General features: G+C 36.3%; 1 long non-coding RNA gene across 1 annotated transcript; it reads right to left on the reverse strand.

Moving 5' to 3' along the window:
* Positions 1-29: 29 nt before the first annotated feature.
* Positions 30-25,722, reverse strand: LOC129437029 (uncharacterized). Its single transcript, XR_012368903.1, has 3 exons — positions 25,614-25,722; positions 3,879-3,971; positions 30-161 (listed from the first exon to the last, which is right to left on the reverse strand). It is a non-coding gene; the product is annotated as an uncharacterized lncRNA (long non-coding RNA).
* Between the last annotated feature and the right edge of the window lie 1,832 nt (positions 25,723-27,554).

Here is a 27,554-nt window from a genome sequence, read left to right on the forward strand (position 1 = left end):
AAACTATAAAACTGCACACTTACCTTTTATAATGAGAGTCAAACAGGGCAGCAAAAAGGTCCCCGGTTCGAGCTCCGGCTAAGTCAGGTGGCCTTTCTGTGTGGGGTTTGCATGTTCTTCCGGTGTCAGTCTGGGTATACTCCGGGTGTACCGGTCTCCTCCTACAGGTAAAAACATGCAGGTTAGATGAATTGGAGATGCCAAATTGCATTTGTCTTCATCACATGACTGTATAGCCCTTTTCACACACAAATTCCATAAAATACACGGGATACGCATCCTGGATTTTTCCGGAATAGTTCGATTTTTTTTTCATTCACACTGCCAAGTTTATCCGGCATGACGGTCCTGGAAAGACACGTGACCTATTGAAAGTCCCGCCCTCTCTTCTACGCAGCGTCTCAAGTTTGCATATTCTATATTATTTATCCCTCCAAGAACCACTCGCATGCATTTTTGTTTATGATAAGATTATAAAGGAACGCGTGACGTACCGTTCTAATGCTGGTGAATGATCTCAGCTTCTGAGTGGATATTTGACGAGCTCCCTGAGCTCTGCTTTAATACAGTTTTCAGAAATTTCTCATCGTGATTGTTTATATGCATTTAAAACCCGCATTTTGAGGAGCTGAACGACTTGTTGGGATGACGCGCGGATATTTTCGTTTATTATAGCTCAAATGAGCACGTGACGCGATATTCTTTTATGCTGCTGAATGATCTCCGTTTCAACGCAGTAAGTAATGAGCTAACTTACCTGATATCTGCGTTAGTCCAGTTTGCAGACATTTCTCGTTGTGAATGTTGTAAATCCCTCATTTTAAAGAGTTGAACCAACTTCATGTTGCAATGACACGCGCGTCCTCACTACGGCACGTGCGTCATTGTTTATGCGTCTCATTTATCATTTCCTGATAACTGCGTCAATCTAGTTTGCAACATTTCTCGTGATGAATGTTTATATGCATGTTTTCTCGTTGTAAGGAGCTGAACCATAACTTGTGTTGTGATGATGACGCGCGCGTCCTCACTTCGACACGCCCATTACAGCATTCTTGCGGCTTCTTGTTCACACAGAGGGTTACCCGCGTATCTTACTAGGTCCTCTTTCCGGCAACGATCCCAGAAGATTAACGGAACGAGTTTTTGTTCACACAGACGCTTGTCTGGCAATTTTACAGGTATTTTCTGGGACCAGAGGTCTGTGTGAATGAGGTTTATATAACACATTTTTTACTTATTACAGTTTTCTCAGTCTCTTTGGACCATTTCTCAGATTAGAAATTAATATTATCAGATGATAATTGTGTAGGTACACTTGGTATATTGACAACATTTGACTAAACATTTTGACTGTCTTGTTCATGAACAATGACACTAGTGCTGCCGCGAATAGTCGACGTAGTCGACGTAATCGACGATGAAAATTTGTCGACGGCAATTTTTTTAGTCGAGGAGTCGCATATTTATTTTTTTCCGTCTCAAACGGCCCACTGTAATTCTGTCTCATGTCTCAAATGGCTCAATGTAATTCACCTCCACTCCAGTCTGTGCGCTGTGCGCGCCCTGCTGGTTAATCTGCTACGCTATCATCTTTCTTCCCTCTCCCCCTGCCTTCACTGCTTTAATTTTGAAAAATTGGCGGTGGGAGGTGAGTCTATGGAATTATGAGTCGGAAAGCTTCCGAAGTATGAAAGTATTTTAAGCCAAGTTGTGATAAAAGAGTGGTCTGTTACACCGTGCCAAACGTCGCTGGCTTATCACGGGAGCACAACGACAATCAGGGGTGCAAACTTGTCACCTTTCGGCGAAATTCGCCGTTTTTTGATACAAAATAGGTCATTCTTGTGATTCGTCTAGATCCGACGAGTTTTTGAAAATGAGGGGTGAGGGGGGTCTGCGACATGGTAGCAGTAAATGAAATTATGAAAATCATGTCCAGCTATTGTGGTAACGATGTCAAATTACTAGCCAGTTTGGCAGGTTATGTTTTACAATTTATAGCCACCTCATTTGCTGCCGAAGTTTAAGCAGTCTGCAGATTGAGTGCACATACTTAACTCGTAGTATTTTCTCATTTGAGGTTACGCGCCCACGTCACGTTGCTGTGCGCGTGGTCATAAAGCTTAACATTTGTTCACGCACCGCAGTTTTAAGTTAAGTGATTTTAAGCCGTTGACAACAGTGCTATATGCGCTATATACCTGTTTCTGTTTAAGAGGAGCGTGCAAGCCGCGTATCCGCTTATATAAGAGCGCTTGTGTCTTGTCACCTTTTTCACCCCTGATGAGTTTGCACCCCTGGACAATGCACGAGCATCTCAAACGAAAACACTCGGGAGTTATTGACGATACACCCACAGAGAATAGGACAACGTAAGTAACTGTTATATGATTATTAATGAAACGGCGAGCTAGTCAGTACTGTTTTATTAACTCTTTTGAGAAGTACAATGACTCTGTCTTTGGATGTTAAAGGCTATCAGTGTTTGCTCGTGATTCCGCCACGGAATCAACACTGGACGCAACAAATAGATTTTTCATGATTCCCATTTACATTTTTATTTTACTATTTTAAACGGCTCAATTCATTGTTGCGAGTGTTCAGCGCGTCTCTCTCTCTCTCTCTCTCTCTCTCTCTATCACTCATGTTGCTTGCAGCGCCTCGACCGCGCGCGCCTCTCTCTTACGTGACAGTGAAAAGGTGGCAGTGTTTTTAATGTACTTTCTTTTTTGCGTAAACGTCAGCATTCACAGATGTCTCTGACAAAGACGACTGATCGAGTTAACATGACTTGAAGAAAGATTAGCAGTAGTGTGAGTCTGTGTGCGAGCTTTCTCCCTCCCTATGATGCTGTATGCCGTGTTCTGTAGTCTATGTAACAACAACAGTGTATTCTCTTATATTTCTGAATTTGCACCGAATTGTCTGCGCTATATCACTCGCATTTAAAATCAAGAAATGGCTCAAAACACAACAACAATTATGAGAAGAGCAACAGCAGTAAAGCTACAATGTAAATGTATGGTGATTTTTGCATATCTAAATCAGGATTTTAGCAGCAGTTAAAAGGAACAGCTGGTTGGATAAAAAACGAGGTGATGGGTCATGTTTAGTCACTATTTTATAGGCTACAACAGAACAGATAATATGTAAAATAGCATTCAGTTGTGTTAAAATGCAATATAAGATCAAAGAGTAGAAGTGAAACATTTCATATTTCTGTTAAGCATCTACTTTGCACTGGAAGTTTTTATTATTATTTATATTGTTTACATTGTAATTTTTTATTTGGTAACATTTAAGTTATTCATATTGTTTATGACACCGGTGGGTTCAAAATAAAATGGACACAATGAAATAACAAACACTTGAGTTTTTTTTAATTAGTCGTTTAGAATAGTCGACTATTCGAAAAATTTGTCGAAAGATTAGTCGTTAGAAAATTAGTCGTTAGTGGCAGCACTAAATGACACGCAGATTTGCTATTTTGATGGCACCAACATGTTCACTGATGTAAAAATTTACTTTTAAGAGATGACCTAAGGATTTTAAACAAGTTTCAGGCTTTTGCAGGACATCCATAATGTTGTGCAGTACAGATTGTTCTGAGAAATGCACGCATACATTTTAAGGTCCAAAGAAACTGAGAAAAACTGTAATAAATGCACCATGAACAAACATGAATAACTGTATTGACATTAACTAACATTAACAAGAATTAATACATGCTGAAAAACTAGATTGTTCATGTTAGTTAATGGATTTATTAATGTTAATGTTAAAGTGTTACCAAATATTCGATAAAAACTTTACTTTGACATTAAAGCGTGTGAATTACAATGTTTTTTCTTTGAAATGTAATAATTTTTACTAACCTTTTACAATAAAAGAGAAGAGTTGAGAGAGTTGACTCTTTGTTGACTGATGATGCTTCACGGTTGTCACGGCAACTCAGCTCTCATCTAGAACTTAATGCAGAAACACTCAACATCAATATACAATATAAAAATACAACATAATTCACCATATCACTGGTTTCATTGTCAATAGGATGAAGTCTCTTTTTTAAATGGTTTTAAAAAAAATCCTGAAACTTTATAACACAATATTTTGATTATTCAATAGGACTTGAAAGGTGTGACCCAAATCACACACTTATGCACTATTCTAAGCCATAATAGTGTAAGTAGTGATCACACTAAAAATAAAGTGTACTTTAAGTATCTGGATGATCCACTGCAAGAGTGCAACTCTGAAAATTAATACCATCAACAGTCGCGGCTTCCCATATGGCAAGAAAATATATTTTTCTGGCCAAAAATATGTTTTAAATACATGCTAAATACATTTTGTTAAAAGCAAAGCTTAATTTAAATTTTTTTTAAATATTCAGTTTAACCCTATATATATTTACATATTCTCGGCCAAAACAGAAATGTTTTATAAAATGTATAAGTATGTTAAAAGTATAAAATTATAAGTATATTTTTGCATAGGGATGCACCGATCCGATATTCTGGATCAGTATCGGGGCCAATCCGGCCTTTTTTGCTGGATCGGATATCGGACTAATGCTGAGTTTACACCAAACGCGTTTTGGGCGTCAAAATCGCGTCTACCGCACCTAGTTTGCCGCTTGAACACTTTGAATGCATTCGCGCGTGTAGAGCGGAGTAGACGCGAGGAAAAAGCAAGCATTTGACGCGCATCCGAGGCAAAATCCGCTTCTTGTGGGAGGGGCAACTGCTGTGCGAGTGTCTGTTTGCAAGATGACTGATGTTGATTGTGCATTTATCAAGAGAGTTATCAGTTTGTATTGGGTAACCTTACTATAGAGGGAAAATAAAAGGCGCGGGTCGATAAACGCCACGTGACTCAAAAGTGAAGTGTGTATTACAACTTACCAGGTTGCCCAAAGTCCTTACTGACACTCTTCCAAGCGAGGTCCTTTTTATTCCTGTCTCCTCTATAGAAATAACAACTTGTGTCGTATAGCTCCGAGTGACTGCTTGAGTGAGTGACTCCGGGCGGGGCTGCCACCACAGCAGCAGGCAGGCTCCTGATTGGTTAACACGGCGTGAAATTCCGCCAAAGTTCAAATTTATCAACTCGGGCGTCAGCCGCAAATTCGCGTGAACCGCAAAATGCACAAAAGCACCATTCGCACTTACCGCGCACAACGCTCAATTCGCGCAAGCTTCACGTGTGAATGAGGCGGAAAAGCGTCTTCCGCTCTGCGCCGAACGCCTCTTCCGCACCGCGGGACCTCCTGACGCACGTCAACGCCCCTGCACATTGACCTAACATTGAAATCACTCGCGCTTCACGCCTCTACCGCGGTTGATGCATCGTGCTGAGCACACGATGCATCTAATCTCTTTGTTTTTTTAACAGTTATAAACTTAACTTTCCATTGCGGAGCGAGGATTCCCATGTGAGGATGCTTCTAGAGCATACATGGGCAATATACGGCCAGGGGCCGGATCCGGCCCGCAAAGTGCTTCAATTCGGCCCTCGTGATGCACTCGCAATTTCGATGAAACTGTCATGGTTGCAGTGTTTCCCATATCTTTCCCTTATATTTATCAGTTACAGAATCAACACTGGCCCCCACATAGATTTTTCATGATTCCCATTTACACTTTTTTTTACCATTTAAAACGTCTTAGTTCATTGCAGCGAGCGCTCAGCATGCCTCCCCCTCTCTCTCTCTCTCTCTCTCTCTCTCTCTCTCTCTCTCTCTCTCTCTCTCTCTCTCTCTCTCTCTCTCTCTTTCTCTCTCTCTCTCTCTCTCTCTCTCTCTCTCTCTCTCTTCTCTCGTTATTCCAAAATATATTCCAAATATATTTTCCAAAAATATATTCCAAAATATATTTCAGCAAAGTGTTGTCAAATTTTCAAGAAAAACTTTACTTTGACTTTTATAAGTATTTTGCAGTTGAAAATATAATTAATTTTAACATTTTCTAAACTTTTCTCCCATGCAATGTGAATATAAATGCTTTAAAAATAACTTTTGTTTTTAAATTACATTTCAAAATATACAAAATATGTATATATAATCGTTAAAAATATATTTTTGTAAATATATTCCAAAATATATTTCAGCAAATATATTTTTGGCCATTTTTTGTATATCTTAAATATATATATATATTTTGGCCGTATGGCTTTGCTTAGTGTTGCCAAATTTTCAAGAAATACTTATAAAAGTCAAAGTAAAGTTTAAGTATTTTGAAGTTGAAAACATGATACATTTTAAGATATTCAAATCTTGTCTCACATGCAATATAAATATAAATGCTTTAAAAATAAATTTATTTTTAAAATACATTTCAAAATATACTATATATATAAGCAACTGAGAAAAACTGTAATAAATGCACCATAAACTAACATGAATAACTGTATTTACATTAACTAACATTAACAAGAACACATGCTGAAAAACTAGATTGTTGATTGTTTGTTCATGTTAGTTAATGGATTTATTAATGTTACTGTTAAAGTGTTACCAAATATTCAATAAAAACTTTACTTTGACATTAAAGCGTGTGAATTACAATGTTTTATCTTTGAAATGTAATAATTTTTACTAATCTTTTACAATAAAAGAGAAGAGTTGAGAGAGTTCAGAGTTTGATGCTGCTCTTTTGTTTACTGATGATGCGTCACGGTTGTCACGGCAACTCAACTCTCATCTAGAACTTAATGCAGAAACACTCAACATCAATATATATGGCAAAAAAATAAATTTCTCTGGCCAAAAATATGTTTTAAATACATGCTAAATACATTTTGTAAAAAGCAAAGCTTAATTTAACATTCTTTTCATTTGAAGAAATATTTAGTTTAAACCTTCATATATAAAATGTATTTCAGGGGCAATTTTACAACCTATACAGCAAAAAAATTACGGGCCAAAATATAAATGTTTTATAAAACGTACAAGTATGTTGTAAAATATTAAATTATTAGTATATTTTTTGCCAACCCTGTATCATAAATAATGTACATCGATGCATTTTTTTGATCCAAAAATGAAAGTTTGTTGCCTCTAATTCAGTGTTTTTGAATGGCCTGCTATCAACTTTCTGGAAGTATCTGAAGTAGGGATGTCCCGATCCGATCACGTGATCGGAAATCGGCCCCGATCACGTGGTTTCAGACTCGATCGGAATCGGACGTTACCTCCCGATCAGGACTCGGATACATATGCAGGGTTTAAAATCCATTAAGGTCTCGCTCTGCTCCGCGCCAGTGTACGCGCTGCGCTGGTGCGTGTGAACTGATGAGAAGAGAATAGGCTTGTTCGACTTCATGCAGCGCCGCAACAACCGGCAGCCGGATGACGTCTAAGTTCCGCGAGAGCGATTTAAAAGCAAACTCCTCCGTATGATTTCGCGGATCACTCTCGCGGTAGTTTGACGTCACCCGGCTGTCGATTGTTGCGGCGCCGCATGAAGTCGAACAAGCCTATTGACGTGCTTTCAAATTCATCCATAGGCTTCACACTGATGCGTGCAGGGAACCCACGACAAAACCGGGTTTTTACCGCTCATTTAAACGACGCGTTGATTGTTTTTGTCACCATGTGCTCAGACGCAGCTCCGCGTCTCACTCAGAACCTCAAGAACGCGCATTCGCGCAGGATACTGTAGAGATGAGAGATAGAGAGAGAGGTAAGAATGGTGCCCACGTCGAGAAAACTTAATAGAAGTCTAGAAACAAAGTATTAAAGTATGTCTAGCCATGTCACTCATCTCATTACAATATGTTAACTAGATAACTGGATACAACTGATTGTATAGTTTAATAAAATAATGTATTTTGATTATACAGATTAATCACGACCTAACTATAGGTATTTTATAACTAACTGCTGACCAGCTTAGGGAATCTCTATGGCTAATTTATAAGATATATTGCTGAATCAGTATGTTGTTTTTCTTGTTAATTGAGTCTTTTTGGGTAGCCTATCTTATGCCTAGAATTAGTCAAGGAGGTTGATTCTTATAACTTCCTTCAAAGTTTGATCAATTGTGCATGATGACATGTGCAACAAATGCATATAGGGTGTCAGACTCATAGATTTGCATAATTTAAAGTTCAGGTTTTAAAGTTTGGGTCAACATGTGGCACAGCTTTAAAACTGACAGAGGTCCAAAATGTCATTAAAACACACCAGTGGCTTTGCTGTCATCAGGATTAAAAATTTTACCCCTCGAACCCTCCCTCCCAACAGAACATCCCCACAAAACAAATCCCAATTTAACCCCTGTACATATACTATATATATTCTCATTATTTTTTAACACATCTGTAGTTATGCGCTGGCACAGAGTTAGACTCTTTTGACTCCACACAGAAACAGCAATGCGTGCGGCATGACATAAGGAACATCCTGGTTCTGTTTTTTCGCTCTTATTTATTCTTTTTTTATGTATTATAGAAGTATCGGATCGGGACTCGGTATCGGCAGATACTCAAAATCAAATGACTCGGAGGCAAAAAAACCTGATCGGGACATCCCTAATCTGAAGTCAACATGAATCACGAGGCGCTCAAGCATTTTGAACTCCTGCTGTCGTAACTCTCCTTTAAGAGCTGAGTATTGAACTTTATTGGACTTTTTTTAGCCTAAACTGTCAAATGTGACTACTTAACTAAACAATAAACTTCAGTCTTACTAAGTCTTCTTTGTGTGTTTGCAGTTATGTTTTTTAACATGTATAAAATACTGATAAAACTATAAAACTGCACACTTACCTTTATAATGAGAATCAAACAGGGCAGCAAAAAGGTTCCCGGTTCGAGCTCCGGCTAAGTCAGGTGGCCTTTCTGTGTGGGGTTTGCATGTTCTTCCGGTGTCAGCGTGGGTTTACTCCGGGTATACCGGTCTCCTCCTACAGGTAAAAACATGCAGGATAGATGAATTGGAGATACCAAATTGCATTTGTCTTCATCACATGACTGTAAATAACACATTTTTACTTATTACATTTTTTCTCAGTCTCTTTGGACCATTTCTCAGATTAGAAATTAATTTTCAAAACATTTTGTTCAACCTTTACATCATCAAGTCAGTTGTGCACAACATAGAAGAAATTTCTCAATGTTTTGTACAAATTGCAAATGCTTTAATACAATTTCGCCATAAAAATGGTAAAAAGGTGAATTCATCACAGTTTATATCAGAAAATACTGACACTGATAATTGTGTAGGTACACTTAGTATATTGACAACATTTGACTAAACATTTTGACTGTCTTGTTAATGAACAATGACACGCGGATTTGCTATTTTGATGGCACTAACATGTTCACTGACGTAAAAATTTACTTTTAAGAGATGACCTAAAGATTTTGAACAAGTTACAGCCTTTTGCAGGACATCCATAATGTTGTGCAGTACAGATTGTTCTGAGAAATGCACGCATACATTTTAAGCTCCAAAGCAACTGAGAAAAACTGTAATTAATGCACCATGAAATAACATGAATAACTATATTGACATTAACTAACATTAACAAGAATTAATACATGCTGAAAAACTATATTGTTGATTGTTTGTTCATGTTAGTTAATGGATTTATTAATGTTAATGTTAAAGTGTTACCAAATATTCGATAAAAACTTTACTTTGACATTAAAGCGTGTGAATTACACTGTTTTTTCTTTGAAATGTATTAATTTTTACTAACCTTTTACAATAAACGAGAAGAGTTGAGAGAGTTGAGAGTTTGGTGCTGCTCTTTGTTGACTGATGATGCATCACGGTTGCCACGACAACTCAACTCTCATCTAGAACTTAATGCAGAAACACTCAACATCAATATACAGGGCTTGACATTAACTTTTTGAGCAACTTGTCCTTCGGACAAGTAAATTTGTGTTTCACTTGTCCATGCACAAAAGTCACTTGTCCTGGTAAAGATTTATAATATAATGTATTTTTTGTGTTTTGCTAATCAGTGGCGGAGCAAGGGATTTTTCATATGGGTGGCCTGGCAGGGGCCTGCAGTTATTCCGGTGGCACATAAAATCTCTATCATCCAACCTTAAAATACTTTTAAGTATTATAGGTGTGTTAATAAGAATAATGTATAACATACAATTGATACAATACTTGAATTTTAATTAATGAATTGAGATTAACATGTAATTTATAGTCATAATTCAACCTCATGTTTCTTTAGGCAGGATAGGCAGGAATTATCTAAAAAAAACTTTTTTACAAATTTGTTTAAACTGTCTATAAAATCAATCTTAATACTAGCATTTACGCTGTAATGTTTGTGTGGGATTTTTGAATGTACAGTGACGAACTCTGTCAGATTCAAATCGGCTGTCATGCAGCGCACACACATATAGGCGCGCTGGAAGAGAGATTCTCGTTATAAAACAGATTCTTAAACAAGATTTTAAGCCCATTATGTGTTTTACTGAATGTTAGAAGAGAAAAAATACGGACTTAAATCGGCTTTTTTGACACACAGTGATGAAAACTCGGTTGAAGTGCCTGTCATTTATATATTCACGCCGGAGCCTGAAGAAATATCACTCTCCACTACACTCCATGCCGTCCCCCAACTCCCGCCCCTTCGTGTTCTTCGATCAGGTTTAATGCGTGCGCAGCTTGTTTAGTAACAATAAAAGTAACATGTAAATGAGTGTGTGTGTGTGTGTCGGCGTGCCGCGCTCTCTGTTCAATATTCCGCTCGGTGTTTGCGCTGCGCGTTCTGCTCTGCCGTTAACGGCACATAACGTGAAGTAACATTGTTTGAAATTTAACTTGTCCAGTCGGACAACTAATTTTCTCTTACACTTGTCCTACAAAAAAATCCACTTGTCCCGGACAAGCGGACAAGCCTTAATGTCGAGCCCTGATATACAATAGGGCTGGGTATCGATTCAGATGTTCCAGATCGATTCGATTTCGATTCACAAGCTATCGATTTGATTCCGATTCTCGATTCAATTTTCGATTCTGGTTCTCGGGTAGGTTTTTATACTCAATTCTCGATTCAACTCAATGAATATAGATTTAATACAAATACTATATTAATAAAAAAGAAGAGTGAACAGCAGTTTACAAGTGGGTAATAATTAATAAAAAAATTAAAAGCCACAACACTAACGTTGAAGAAGACTAGTAATCAGATTAAAGTTAATCTTACGTTCAATGTTTGTGGAAATAAATATGAAAGAAAAAAAATGATTCTGCTCTTGAGAATCGATTTTTATTAGATCACGTTTTAAAAAACGATTAATCGGAAAATCAATTTTTTCCCCAGCCCTAATATACAATATAAAAATACAACATAATTTACTATATTACTGGTTTCATTGTCAATAGGATAAAGTCTAATTTTTAAATGGTTTTAAACATTTTTCCTGAAACTTTATAACACAATATTTTGATTATCCAATAGGACTTGAAAGGTGTGTCCCAAATCGCACACTTATGCACTATTCTAGGCTATTATCAGTGTAAGTAGTAATGACACTAAAAATACCCAAAAATAAAGTGTACTTTAAGTATCTGGATGATACAATCAACAGTCGCGGCTTCCCATATGGCAAAAAAATAAATTTCTCTGGCTAAAAATATGTTTTAAATACATGCTAAATACATTTTGCAAAAAGCAAAGTTTTTAATATTGCTTTTAATTGAAAAATATTTAGTTTAAACCTTCATATATTTACATATTTTTCTAAATGTATTTCAGGGCCAATTTTACAACCTATACAGCAAAAAAAAAAGTTTCCTGCCCAAAATATAAATGTTTTATATATAATTATAAGTAAACTTTTGCAGTTAAAATATAATTAATTTTAACATTTTCAAAACTTTTCTCCCATGTGATGTGAATATAAATGCTTTAAAAATACATTTATTTTTAAATTACATTTCAAAATATACAAAAATATATATATATAATGGTGAAAAATATATTTTTGTATATATATATATATATATATATATATATATATATATATATATATATATATATATATATATATATATATATATATATATATATATATATATATATATATATATATATATATATATATATATATATATATATATATTGTCGTGGAAAAATAATACGAATACCAGGATCTGTCCATCAGAGATTATTTATTTACTTGTACAAGGACTCAACACATAACGACAATGAAACGATATGTGAAGAAGTGAAGAATCTCAAATCCTTCCTTCATTATATACTGACATTGAGTTTGTACCACCCCCCCCCATGCTATTCGATCAAAACAACTCCTTATTAGGTGTAGTTTAGACACTTCTGGGTGGTTATATTTACTCTACTTGTATCCAGGCAGACGATACATATGTTCTTTAAGCACATCATCACACAAACAAAAACCACACTTGCACCTTGCCATACTTCCTATCCCGAGCTCTGAGCTAGACTTCCTGTCCTAGACTTCACCCCACGCAGATTAAAATGTCATGACTGACATAAATCATACACTGAAGAGTACAAAAATAATATAAATGCATAAAGAATAAATTTCCATTACAATTCCACCCCAATGTCCAAATGACATTTTTATCCAGACTTCCCTGCAGGCTTTTACGCTGCTCTCAGAAGCCCTTCGTTTAAACATTGATTGTAATACTTTAAGGAACTCAACCAGTTCAAAATCATCCTTCCCCATTTGATCCTCTTCCTCTAATTTATGGTCATTATTGCCATGAAAAGCGATCACCTTGGTTGTTATTAGATTGTTAATGCACTTTAAAACAACATTTTTAAAGTGGCAATTTACTCATCCTTTGTGAGCTTGCCTTAGGTTTTCAACACATTATCAATGCAATAATACAAGTGATGAACCACACATCAAAAAACATAGATTTCTAAAAAACAACATCAAAGATAAAATGAAACATCAACACACCAAAGCTTACAGGCTGGCCAGTGTAAACATTTCTATATCATGAATCAGCATTTGAGCCATCTCACGGTGAGTATGTTATGTAAATCACTAGTGAGCTGAACATTAATTGCATTCCTATATGTGTATGTGTAAAATTGTGTAAGCATGCAGATCCTCTTCAACCCAGGCAGCCCATCTTAAGCCGTAGAGGGTCATGTGAGGGGCGAGGTTCCACTAGCACCTCCTCATTTGCAGAGCCCTCCCACAACTATCATCCTCATTTTGCTCCTCAATTTTATTCTCAATTTCCTCCTGTTCGACCCGTTGGTACATCATTTTAGTCATACCTTTATCAATTGTTTTCTCGACGAGACCTCTTATAAATGGTATGCAACAACACACAAATCCAAAATAGCAATCATTACACCTATTGACAACAACACAGATTAAATCCACCCACTCCATTTACCAAACCACTTTCTTAACATGGAATTGAAAGGATCATCTACATATTGCAACCGTACCATGCCCTCCAGGAAAAACTCATCGAAATCAAAAAATTAGAAACAGGAAGGGAATTACCCTCGAATGCGCATGCTCAATAGAACATTTTGGATATTTTGTGTCATTTTACCTAAATTGGTTCAGTTGTGTGAACTTTACGTTTTAACCTATAAACAACAAGTAGCTATTTTAAGCAACCTCAACATTTTAATTAAAAATAAGTAAACAGCATTTTCATAGTAAGGTATACTTTTTGATTTTACAGATTGTGTTCTGAGCTTTACCTTTACCAACATATTGTAGCAAAGTCAACCCATCTGGGAGGATTAGGGTGGACAGGCTTTTTGCCAGGGCTTAGTGGTATATTATAGTACTCACGATAGCCCCGGCAAAGGTGAGTGAACATGAATCTGCGGCTGGCGAACATAAACGCAACCCAAAACTGGCTGTCCAGATGTACTGGCACTGAATAAAACACATTGGAAATGTCCACGGTCATGTAAAATGCGGTGTTCTGTGGTATTTGTAACAGGATGGTATAAGGGTTGGGCTCGTTCGGAGCCCTTGCTTCCACAGCCGCATTTACTACCTGTAAATCCTGTACAAATCTCCACCCAGTGGGCTCAACTTTTCCTCTAATTTTCTTTACCGGAAATATTGGTGTATTTTCCGGTTACTACGAGCATGGAATAATAATTCCTTTTGCGAACAATGAATCAAAAACGGGTTTGATACCGTCCTCTGCTTCTTTGAGAGGATCTTATGGTTTTCACTGGCGAAAATCACTCTTTGGTGTGATCTTTACGGACGCACATGATTTAATGAGACCCACATTATACTTATCTGTGGCCCACTGATGGAGTGGCATCGTGGACCGATCCACCCCATGTGTGCTGCCAACTGTCGCTGCGCTGCTATTCCCTGCGCTTTCGCAGACAATAGCTCTGGTGTGCGGTTCTCCGCACACCTAAGGATGGAGAATAAGACATGTCATCATTTTACATATGCCAATTTGCGGCATTTGTGCATGCACTTACTAAGGGCCCACATACTCCCTTTCATATCAGTAGCTTTGGCCAGTGATATGTAAGGACCAGCATTTGCAACATAGTACAACATAGAAGCACATTTAGGAAGCATCACACTCAATGCAGCCCAGGCCCCATTCCAGTACAACCAATTTGTGGTCAACTGATCACCAGACTGCTGTGCCCACGCCGCTTGGTAATCTGCTTCGATTTCCCAGGTGACATGAGCTGTGCAGTGCAAATCTTCTGGTGACATAAAATCTGAGGATGGGCGTGTACATTAGTGTGTTTTCAAACCAGCATCACTCTCAGGCCTCTCCCCCACAAACACACTGAGGCACACTTCCTTACACAGAGTCACATTCAACCCAGTCACTTCATCACACCATACCGTCATGTGCAGTTTACACATGATGTCTCTACCGAGCAAGTTATATGGGCAAGTTCTGCTAATTAGAAAAGAGGTAAAAAAAGAAGTTTAATTATGTTCATATATACATTGTAAAGGTTGAGAAAAAGTTTCTTTAACAACATGCCCTGTGGCACTGAGGGAACATTTTTCATTTTTTTTTTTTATCATCTGTACAGATTTGGGCATATAATCAGCATGTAATATTGAAGTGGGGGCCCCTGAATCTACAATAAAAATAATCTTTTTGCCTGAGATAGACAATAAAACATATTGTAACCTTTCAAATGGTTTTCTTGCGAAAGATTATTTAGTATCACAGAGTAAAGTAGGAAAAATACTTCTTACCCCGACCAAGCATTCTTCATTGCGACAGAGCATAAAAGAACCTACTTCAGTCTCCTCTCCACCGGCCCCCTCCCCGCTATTTAGCACATTTCAGTCTGCATGAGGTTTTTGAACTTTTAGTTCGGGGCATTGATCTTTCCAACGATCCATTGAATCACAGTTGAAACATCCGCGTTGATTCCACCGGCCGTTCCCTCGTCCCCGTCCTCTGCCTTTACCCCTGCCCCTTCCTCTGTGGCCGCCTCTCCCCTGCGGGTTAAGTGTTGGAAAACCGGAGTTACGATCCTGTTGTTGTCGATCGTTAAGGGTGCATTGCATCATGGTGAAATTCATATCTTGTGCCTCCCTGTTCTTTTTGAGGCGTTTTTGTTTAAGTCTCTTCTCGTGGTGTTCCGCATGTTTCACCACTTCCTCCAATGTGGCCATTTTTCCCCCGTCCAGGGTAGCTTTGATAGGTTCAGACAGTTCAATATCTAGATTTCTCATGAAGTACATTGGTAAGTGCATACTGTACGCTGAGTGGGGTTCATTATTGGGCATTTTTGCAGTTATGCCAGAATGTCTCTCAAAGTCTTTTTCTAATCTTGCAAGGAAATTACTCACGGTCTCCCCGTTGTTTGCACGTAGGAGTCCAGCGCAGCCACAGCGTCTTCATAGAGATCGGCAGGGGGTATTGGTGTAGTTGGCAGCACGGGGCTCCTCCGACTGCTCCATTTTGTTGTTCATCGTATGGGGGTGATGCCGGCTTCGGAGGTAATTGATTGTTTTCGGAGAGGGTTTGGGTGTACAGGAGACTGGAAGTGCGACCCACATTGCCAGGTCCACTCAGGTCACATACATCACAGGAGGAAGAAGAAGAAGAGTCACTATAAGGCATTATTTTAAAATACTGCTTATTCAATCTTTCTTCAGATTCTCTAATGAACATATCCATTACTGTTAACAATCTACCTTTATTCTTAGAATGATCTTTCTGTATTATTTTGTCTCTGAGCTCTTTATTTTTAGTTACACTGAAACTTATTTCCCCATATTTTTGTATCAGAGGTATGGTTTCTATCCATCCTCTCCCATAAGTTCTTATTAAACCGGTTTCATCTCTGACAGACAATCCACTTTCCGTATTCCATTTCGGACGGGGAGCGCTACTTCCCGTGTTTTCCATTATCTACAGGCGGGTACAATTCCGTAAGTAATTTTAGAAGAGACCCACTCTTCAGTGATTACAATTTCGCTTATGGTAATTTCAGGAGAGACCCACTCTCCAAGTGTTTACGTCACTTTACTGTAATTTCGGAAGAGACCCACTCTTCAATTTCAGGAGAGACCCACTCTCCAAGTGTTTACGTCACTTTACTGTAATTTCGGAAGAGACCCACTCTTCAATTTCAGGAGAGACCCACTCTCCAAGTGTTTACATCAATTTACTGTAATTTCGGAAGAGACCCACTCTTCAATTTCAGGAGAGACCCACTCTCCAAGTGTTTACATCAATTTGACCCCTTTCTAGATAACGTATTTTTATTTACCGTATTATCTCCACTGGTTCGTCTCGATCCCGTCACCTTCGGATCAGAGTCAACGCCCACATCCCTTCAGCTGGGGGTTTGGGTCACCTCTCCTATCTATGGTGAGTTGATCAAACCGTTGACCCTTTCCTCGGGTTATTGGGATCCCATCCTCGTCGCCAAACTGTCGTGGAAAAATAATACGAATACCAGGATCTGTCCATCAGAGATTATTTATTTACTTGTACAAGGACTCAACACATAACGACAATGAAACGATATGTGAAGAAGTGAAGAATCTCAAATCCTTCCTTCATTATATACTGACATTGAGTTTGTACCACCCCCCCATGCTATTCGATCAAAACAACTCCTTATTAGGTGTAGTTTAGACACTTCTGGGTGGTTATATTTACTCTACTTGTATCCAGGCAGACGATACATATGTTCTTTAAGCACATCATCACACAAACAAAAACCACACTTGCACCTTGCCATACTTCCTATCCCGAGCTCTGAGCTAGACTTCCTGTCCTAGACTTCACCCCACGCAGATTAAAATGTCATGACTGACATAAATCATACACTGAAGAGTACAAAAATAATATAAATGCATAAAGAATAAATTTCCATTACAATATATATATATATTCCAAAATATAATTCAGCAAATATATTTTTTGGAAATTTTTTGTATATGTTAAAATATATATATATATATATATTTTGGCCGTATGGCGGGGCTGCCAGATGCAGTAAGAGTGATGTTTACATGTGGAAACAGTCTGACACTTACTAAAGTCATGTTGAACAAAATAAATAACGATATTATAAGAACAGTGTACAAATTGATCTACATTGACTTGACTTGCAGTTTATACTACAGTATGAATTTGACGTCATTGCCCTCATCTGGAAAACGCTTACACTTCTGATTAGAACAAAACCATCAAGTGTTTCATTTGGGATGATACTACTCTTCTAAAATGTATACACTTGATGTGTGAGTACATAGTGTGTAGTTTCAGTGTATAGTGTGTAGTATGTCATTTGGGACACAGCTTATGAATAGTTTTCACTACAGGATTTGAAAAGAAGACCAAACAGCATGGTTGTGCGTCATTAACAAGTCGTTTCTTATTGGGCCCATAGTCAGTGTCCTTTTAAAATAGTTTTAGGAAATTTGTCCAAACTTGCCCTAAAGCCAGAATTGAAATGTTTTCATAACCCTATAAAAAGTAATTTATAAAAGTGAATAAACTACCATTTTCAATTATCTGGGTACATTATAGATTGTATATTCTATTTTGAAACATATTTTAGGTTTAGCTAAGTGCCTTTTTTTGCTTGTATAAGGATTTTTGTGCTTGTATAAGGATTTTTACGCAGCCACCCCTATAAAATCTCTGGCTCCTGCCTTGTTTACATTTCTGCAAGGAATTATTCTCATTATTTTGAAAACTCTTATTTTGTCAAAAATAGCTTCATCAAATGCATAACAATTATGCACTAAAACTGTAATGTTAAAGGGACAGTTCACCCAAAAATGAAAATCTGTCATCATTTACTCACTCTTATGTTGTTACAAACCTTGTTCTGATGAACACAAAGAAAGATATTTTGAGAAATGTTTGTAACCAAACTGATCTGAGGCCCATTGACTTTCATAGTGTTCCTTTATTCTACTATAGAAGTCAATGGGGCCTCATATTAGTTTGATTACAATTATTTCTCAAAATATCTTCCTTTGTGTTCATCAGAACAAAGAAACATATACAGGTTTGATGACAGAACTTTAATTTTGGTTAAAATATCCCTTTAAGAGATTTGTTGTATGGCTTACTCAGATCTAGAGGTCAGTACCATTTCTAATGTTGTTTTTAAAGAAAAATGAAGGTGTATGTTGTATATTGTTCAGATTATTACTGTTTAAAACACTAGTGTGAAGTAGAACTTAGTAATGAAAAAAAACAACAAACCCCAACTAAGTGTATTTGTATAAATAGCACACTGTTTGAAAAGTTGTACAATACAAACGCCAAAGTCCAATTTTGCATTCCGTTCACTTAAAGGATAATTCCGGTATTTAACACTTTGAGTCTCATTTCTGGTTTGTTTTGGATGAACTACAGTGATGGACACAGAAATGTTGACAATGGGTCGTGTCTTGACTTTTCGACTGATTTAGAAGCGTCTCTTGACTGCTTCAGAATGGAAGTCAATGGCCATGCACAAACATGTCATTAAAACAACACTTAACGTTCATTTTCAAAACTGTACTACTCACCGAGTGGTTCGTGGTGTTCGTTGATGATTAAAAACAAATATATTGGCGCAATGTATGATTTCAATCCGTGTTATTTGCTATAGTGGAACTATTTTTTCAGATACCTCACAACCGCATATATACTTCCGCTCTATATTTGAGTCTGAAGCATGAATGAACGTAGTCCAACAAACTGTAATAAAACGGTTGCATACTTTCAAAATCAAGTTTATTTGTAACACTTACACCATCCAATATGTTTTTTCATCAGCATAACAATAAAGAAGATATTTTGCAGAAACCCCAGTGCTCCGTCATGCAAGTCAACAGATCCGCACACTTTAAGAGTTAAAGCATATATATCCAATACAACAGCAATCCCCCATAACTCCGTGTGACATATTGACGTCTTGTGAAGCAAATCAATCAGTTTTTGCAAGAAACTGAACGTTATTTACAACACTATTAGCGTGAATGCCAAAGCAGGAAGCGCGCTTTCCGTTTGAGGCGATCTCTTGCACTGGTGAAGTTTGGTGGCTGTTGGCTATGGATGTTGGTCTCTCTGCGCCACCTATAGAGCGGGAGCGTGAAGCGCACTTCCTGCTTGGCAAAAGCTCTGCATTAACGCTGAAAAATATTTATATATATATTCGAATCTCAAAACTGAAAATCGAATGTCAACCCACGGAATGAATATTCAAATATTCTGGTTCAGCCCTACAAATATGGGAAAAATTTATTCTGAGAGAAACCAAGCGAAAAAACTACAACCACATGTAAACAGTCCCTTTTCTGTTTCCCGGCGGCTATGTGATATATCAGCGAGCAATGAGTCTTCCAATTGAAGTCAATGTAATTTTACAAAATGCCAAATAAAACACGACAGAAACTGTATTTCGCTACACAACTTGTTTTTAATCATCAACGAACACCACAAACCACTCGGTGAGTAGTACAGTTTTGAAAATGAACGTTAAGTGCTGTTTTAATGACATGTTTGTGCATGGCCATTGACTTCCATTCTGAAGCAGTCAAGAGACGCTTCTAAACGAGTCAAAAACTCAAGACACGACCCATTGTCAACATTTCTGTGTCCATCACTGTAGTTCATCCAAAACAAACCAGAAATGAGACTCAAAGTGTTAAATACCGGAATTATCCTTTAATATCATCTTTTCATGTCATTTTATGTATTGGTTGTGTATTGGTATTTTTAAACCATTGTCTTTTGGGATTGGGGTTAGATTTGGGATTTGGGTTAGTATGTTGTTGTATGTATAGGTTTCATAAGGCTGGGCAAAAAAATCTATTTTTCGATTAATCGTTTTTTTATGTGGTCGATTCAAAATCGATTCTCAAAGAGCAGAATATATATTTTTTTCATATTTATTTCCGCAAACATTGAACGCAAGATTAATTTTAATCTAATTACTAGTCTTTTTCACTAGATGTCACCCTGTTTTTTGCCTTTGGCGATGTTACCAAGGAGAGGCAAGCCTGTCATGTATTTGTTCAGTGCTTAAAATGGCAGTTTCAGGTGCTTCATCGACATTGATGCCACCTTCACATAAAAAGTCAGAAGTATGGAAGCATTTTAGATTTCACAAGCAAGACGATGACGATTTGTGTTGTGGATTTTAATTTATTTTTATTATTTACCCACTTGTAAACTGCTGTTCACTGTTCTTTTTTATTAATATAGTATTTGTATTAAATCTATATTCATTGAGTTGAATCAAGAATCGAGTGTAAAAACCGGAATCGAAAATTGAATCGAGAATTGAAATCAAATCGTTTTGATAGCTTGTGAATCGAAATTGAATCGATCTGGAACATCTGAATCGATACACAGCCCTAAGGTTTCCTAAAAAAATCTCTATTTTTAAGCCATACTCGCCTAAAATTTGGGTTAGAATTAGAGTTAAGATGTCTGATATTTAACAGAAAGTTGTTCTAACTGCAATCCCAAGTGACAATAGTAAACAAAATTGGAAAAAGAAACCAATACATGAAATGACACAAAAAGATGTGCGGTATTAAGTGAACGGGAAGGACTGGCATATCATATGCACACAAATTTGAACTTGGTATATTGCATGACTTTTTAACAGCGTGCTATTTATTATAGATAATTCATGAAAATAGGTTGATATCAACAGTCACTTAATATTAATTATGCCAATAAACGGGCCACAAATGATCGCATTTCATCTACTTTAATGAGATTGTCTGAAAATTTTAAACTCTTCTGGGACGGTTTCCCGGACAGGGATTAGACTAGTCCTAGACTAAAATAATTGTAAGAGAGTTCAAACTGAAAACAACTTGTATCTTGTATCTTAAAATACATCAGTGCCCTTTCGTTTGACTTAAAATGCACACAAGTGATGTTTTCCGTTAGTTATATTTCCTAATTAAACTAAGGCCTAGTCCTGGCTTAAGCTAATCTTTGTCTGGTAAACCACCCCTCTATGTTTTCCACACTAAAGATTCATAATTTTAAAAATAATTTTACAGATTCATAATTTTACAGAATACACCCTATATCAAATCACTGTTTTATTACTTATATTCATTTATGGGAAAATGCTAGCTTTATTAGTCAGTCCATGTTAATTTTGACCATGAATTGAATGAATGCAGCGTCATTTAATGGCGGGTATGCACAGGGATGAGCAGCATTTGAAATATAATTGCTAACAAAATAAATGACCATGAGTTTCACTTCAGCACACTGTATCAGATCATAACTTATTCAGTAATTACGTTGTAAGACTTTAATAATTACTAACAAATTATCATGACCTTCACTTACCGAATTACTTATGACCTGAGTACCATGACATTTTCTGTAAATCAAAATTTTAATATTCACTTGACAGCAACTTATAATTTCAGTTTACAAAAGACTAAAAACGCTTTGGAAACATGCTTACAGTAACAGACTATAACAAAAGGTCAACCATTCTGCATTACATGTCTTGTATCATGAACTAATGTCTAAAGATGTAAAACTATTCAACAGAAACCAGTAATGATGTATTTTGATGAAATGACATAAGCAACTAAAATTGTAGGAAATAGCAAACAATTGTACATAATCATCTGCATGAGTGTATCAAAGCATTTCCAATTTGCCCAAAACAATGAGAATCATTATTTCTGATCTGAGAAATTCTCCAAAGCAACTGAGAACAACTGTAAATCATATTTACAGTACAAATAACAATATAACAAAACACGAAAGGTTCACTATATAATGTGAAAAAAAATCTTTTATTGTGTCTGTGCTGCCATCTAGTGACTCACGAAAATTGTTAAACAATGATTTTGCTGTAATTACTTAGCGAAAAGCAAATTGACTATGAAATTAAACTTAATATTAATTTTAAATAGAAGAATTAAAATAAGTCACTACAGTGTTGGTGAAAACGCACGGACTGCAGTTAAAAGCACTTAATTTCTTCTTTTGCTGAAGATACAGCTCAATAAAAAACTTGATTTATATGATTGCTTTGCCATATTTCGTTACTTTTGTAAGCAATACTGCATTTAAAACGACTGCTATAAGCAAACATCATAAAACTGGCATAAAAGACAAATACCTTTTGGAGGAGAAATCCAGCAGCTGTCAGGAGGTGCGAACTTTAAATGGGACGCATGAGCGACTCGAGCTGTTCTACACACGATGACTTAAGCGTGACCTTTATGATGTCACAATTATATCAAAGCGTCAGGGTGACCTTGACAACAGAAATGCTTTGGTCAAGAGGTTAGAAACATTCACTCTTTACCAGCCACAGACTAGTTATCTGGTCAATTAAGAGGCAACGCTTCCCCGCCAGTAACATATATGCAGTAGGTGGCGCTGTTACCCATCTTATAAAACAGCAAATTAAATAAAGTTACAGGGTCATTACCTGTGTGAAGAGCATATTTTAAGAAAATGTTTCACTACAGGATATTTATTTTCTCTTACACTTATGAGTCTTGTAGCAATTGTATAGTTTATATGTTGGACTACAATATAATGAGAGAAATTTGTTTGATTTGAGACTATTTAATGTTTGACTGGTCGGTTAAATGTATTAATTTGTTATACCCACATAGCCTATTACACTGCAAAAATTTCTTTCGTACCCTACTAAAAAATACAGTAAATGAAAGGTAAATGAAAGCAGCTCAAACATATTTTAGTCTGGGACTGAGTAAGCCCTGTCCGGGAAACCACCACTAAAACCATTAAACTATAACACAAACTGAATATTATATACTTTTATTATATACTTTTTCAATTTTATGTGGAGTAAACAGTAATGCGCTAACATATTAAAGCTTTTCCTTCTCTTTATATCGGCATCACTCAGTAACTTGAGAAAACTCATGAAACTCTGGGTTGGTTTGTGAAGTAGAAAAGAAAAAAAATGTAAATGCACACTTATTTCTGAGCAATGCTCAGATCCAGCATGTCCTGTTCCTCTAGTGTGTGTAAAATATGTTAGAACAAGCTAGTGACCCCTATCCAGAGATCACGCCAGACGCTCTCTAATCTAAATGAAACAGACGAATTACATTAAATCTTTGAAATAGTGACTTAAGTAAAAAAAACAATAATAAATTTTACCTCTGACTGTGAACACTTTTGTCTGCTATAAGGCAGTTTCTGTCTGATCCACGTGCAGTAAACATCACTCGAGCCAAACCAACATTTTCTCCTCTGTGATCTGCTTGAACTCTATACAATAACTAAGCAATTTCGCTCGAGTAGGAGTGTGATATACGGCCTCGTGCCTCTGGCCTAATCACAGTCATGATGATATAGAGCTATATCACACAACTCCGAGAGCGATATTGCTTTTATACAACAGTTCGACAGCACACGTTTGAAAAAAGAAAACTAGAAAACAACAACGGAGTTATCTTAAAAGTCTCTTTGTTTGGGAACTACTTTCTGATTAATTTTTTTGTATTTGTACTTTTCGGCCAAGGTTTAAACATGATAAACGTCTTCAATCAGTGGATTATAAAATTATGTGATTATAAACAGGGTTGCCAGATCCGCAAAACAAAACCAGACTGATGGACATTCAAAATTAGTCAAAATAGGTTAAAATGAGGATAACATGTTGTTGTTTTTTGAAGTAATTTATATATTTATTGTGTTTCTATTAGGGATGCATAACGATTAAACGCGATTAATCTATAGCAGAATAAAAGTTTTTGTTTAGATCATATATGTGTGTACTGTGTATAATAACTTTGTATAGATAAATGCATACACATGCATGTATATATTTAAGAACTGTTTACATGTGTATATACATTTGTATATTTACTGGTACTGTATGTATAATCTATATTATATATAAATATTTCATATATAAATATATTTTTTCTTAAAATTATACATGCATGTGTGCATTATATATATAATTATACACAGTTCACACATATATATGATGTAAACAAAAACATTTATTCTGCTATAAATTAATCAATATTAATCGTTATGCATCCCTAGTTTCTTCTTTAAAAGCTGGGTGTTGAACTTCATTGGACTTTTTTTAGGCTAAACTATCAAATGTGACCACTTAACTAACCAATAAACTTCAGTCTTACTAAGTCTTTTTTGTGTGTTTGCAGTGATGTTTATTAACATGTATAAAATACTGATAAAACTATAAAACTGCACACTTACCTTTATAATGAGAGTCAAACAGGGCAGCAAAACGGTCCCCGGTTCGAGCCCCGGCTAAGTCAGGTGGCCTTTCTGTGTGGGGTTTGCATGTTCTTCCGGTGTCAGCGTGGGTTTACTCCGGGTATACCGGTCTCCACCTACAGGTTAGATGAATTGGAGATGCCAAATTGCATTTGTCTTCATCACATGACTGTATATAACACATTTTTTTTTACTTATTACAGTTTTTCTAAGTCTCTTTGGAGCATTCAAAACATTTTGTTCAACCTCTATATCATCAAGTCAGTTGTGCACAACATAAAAAGCAATTTCTCATTGTTTTGGACAAATTGCAAATGCTTTAATACAATCATGCAGATTATTAAACAATTGTCCAATATACAATTTCGCCATTAAAAATGGTAAAAAGGTGAATTCATCAGTTTACATCAGAAAATACTGACACTTATAATTGTGTAGGTACACTTGGTATATTGACAACATTTGACTAAACATTTTAACCCTCTTGTTCAAGAACAATGACACGCGTATTTGAATATTTTGATGGCACTAACATGTTCACTGACGTAAAAATTTACTTTTAAGAGATGACCTACAGTAAGGATTTTGAACAAGTTACAGGCTTTTGCAGGACATCCATAATGTTGTGCAGTACAGATTGTTCTGAGAAATGCACGCATACATTTTAAGCTCCAAAGCAACTGAGAAAAACTGTAATTAATGCACCATGAGCTAACATGAATAACTGTATTGACATTAACTAACATTAACAAGAACACATGCTGAAAAACTAAATTGTTGATTGTTTGTTCATGTTAGTTAATGGATTTATTAATGTTAATGTTAAAGTGTTACCAAATATTCCATAAAAACTTTACTTTGACATTAACGCGTGTGAATTTCAATGTTTATTCCTTGAAATGTAATAATTTTTACTAACCTTTTACAATAAAAGAGAAGAGTTGAGAGAGTTCAGAGTTTGGTTCTGCTCTTTGTTGACTGATGATGCGTCACGGTTGCTACGACAACTCAGCTCTCATCTAGAACTTAATGCAGAAACACTTAACATCAATATACAATATAAAAATACAACATAATTCACTATTTCACTGGTTTCATTGTCAAAAGGATAAAGTATATTTTTTTTAAATGGTTTTAAAATTTTTCCTGAAACTTTATAACACAATATTTTGATTATTTAATAGGACTTGAAAGGTGTGTCCCAAATCGCACACTTATGCACTATTCTAGCCTATTATCTAGTATAACAGTGTAAGTAGTGATCACACTAAAAATACTCAAAAATAAAGTGTACTTTAAGTATCTGGATGATGCACTCCAAGGGCTCTATCTTACACCCGGCGCAATGCAGCGCAATGCGCGACGCAAGTGTCTTTCGCTAGTTTCCACCCTAATTTTCACGTTTAGCGCCGCGTGGTTTAAATAGCAAATGCATTTGCGCCCCCTTTGCGCCCATGGGCGTTCTGGTCTGAAAAACGAGGTGTGTTCAGGCGCATTGTTGGCGCGTTGCTATTTTGAGGCAACTAAAATAGACTACGCCATTGACCAACAAAAACCTGGTCTAAAGTCTAAAGTCAATGGCGCAATGTGTTTTATGTTATTTAAAGAGCGCATTAGTAATAATGTGCGCCTATAAACGGGAGGACAACGCGGGTTTGCTTATCACAAAGTACATAAATGCGCAGCAGCACAAAAATGCTTTTAAATATGAAAGATTAAAGGATTGAATTTAAGAGATTATTACTGAGTTTTTTTGGACATATTTATAAATGAGGACTGATTATGAGACGTTAGAAGGCGCAAAGAGCTGCTTTACCTGCAGCCTGATAAGTAAATAAATGCTTTGCTTTAAACAAATGCATCTGTTTTTAAATGATTTTTTTTAATGCTACCTCACGGATTTATTGTATATGATGTACCTGTGGATATGGCGAGATGAGAAACATTTGTAAGTAATGCTTAAAAAAAAACTCTTTGCTAAAAAACCGCTGTCCAAAGTGCTGAAACGTGAGGAGAGCCGTTTGTAATTTCTTTATCTCCTGTTTGTTACAAATAAAGTATTTTTAGAGTACAAACCTTATCTTACATACTTGTAAATTATTTTTTGATGATATTGGATAGCAATACATTTAAAGCAATTACAAGCCTGCTTTTTACTTCCATGACTAAAAGAAAACGGGTTTTAAAGGTTTTAATAAAAAAATAACAATTTCAATACAAGTGAAAAACAACACAATTATTTAACATTAATCTTAAACTGGGGATCTTCTTCCTCCGCTTAGTTTTTCAGTTTACAAAGTCCGTCATCTAAATAGGGATTAGACATAGCGCCAGCGCAACTTGCTTTTAAAGGGAATGAGAGCTGTGACTCTCATTGGTTTACTGCACGTTACGCCCAAAATACTCCCATTACAATAGGACCTACCCTTTTCGACCATGCGCTCGACGCAAAAACGATTTTTCCCGTCGTTAAATTAGCAAAAGTGGATTCGGACACGCCCATTTAGACGTTGCGCTGTGCGCTTTAGACAATGCGCTTAGATCGTTAAAATAGGGCCCCAAGAGTGCAATGCTGAAAATTAATACAATCAACAGTCGTGGCTTCCCATACGGCAAAAAAATAAATTTCTCTGGCTAAAATATGTTTTAAATACATGCTAAATACATTTTGTAAAAAGCAAAGCTTAATTTAATATTGCTTTTATTTGAAAAATATTTAGTTTAAACCTTCATATATTTGCATATTTTTCAAAATGTATTTCAGGGCCAATTTTACAACCTGTACAGCAAAAAAAAAAGATTCCTGCCCAAAATATAAATGTTTTATATAAAATTATAAGTATATTTTTGCAGTTAAAAT

Source organism: Misgurnus anguillicaudatus, unplaced genomic scaffold (genome assembly GCF_027580225.2).
Source record: "Misgurnus anguillicaudatus unplaced genomic scaffold, ASM2758022v2 HiC_scaffold_34, whole genome shotgun sequence".
Classification (NCBI taxonomy): domain Eukaryota; kingdom Metazoa; phylum Chordata; class Actinopteri; order Cypriniformes; family Cobitidae; genus Misgurnus; species Misgurnus anguillicaudatus.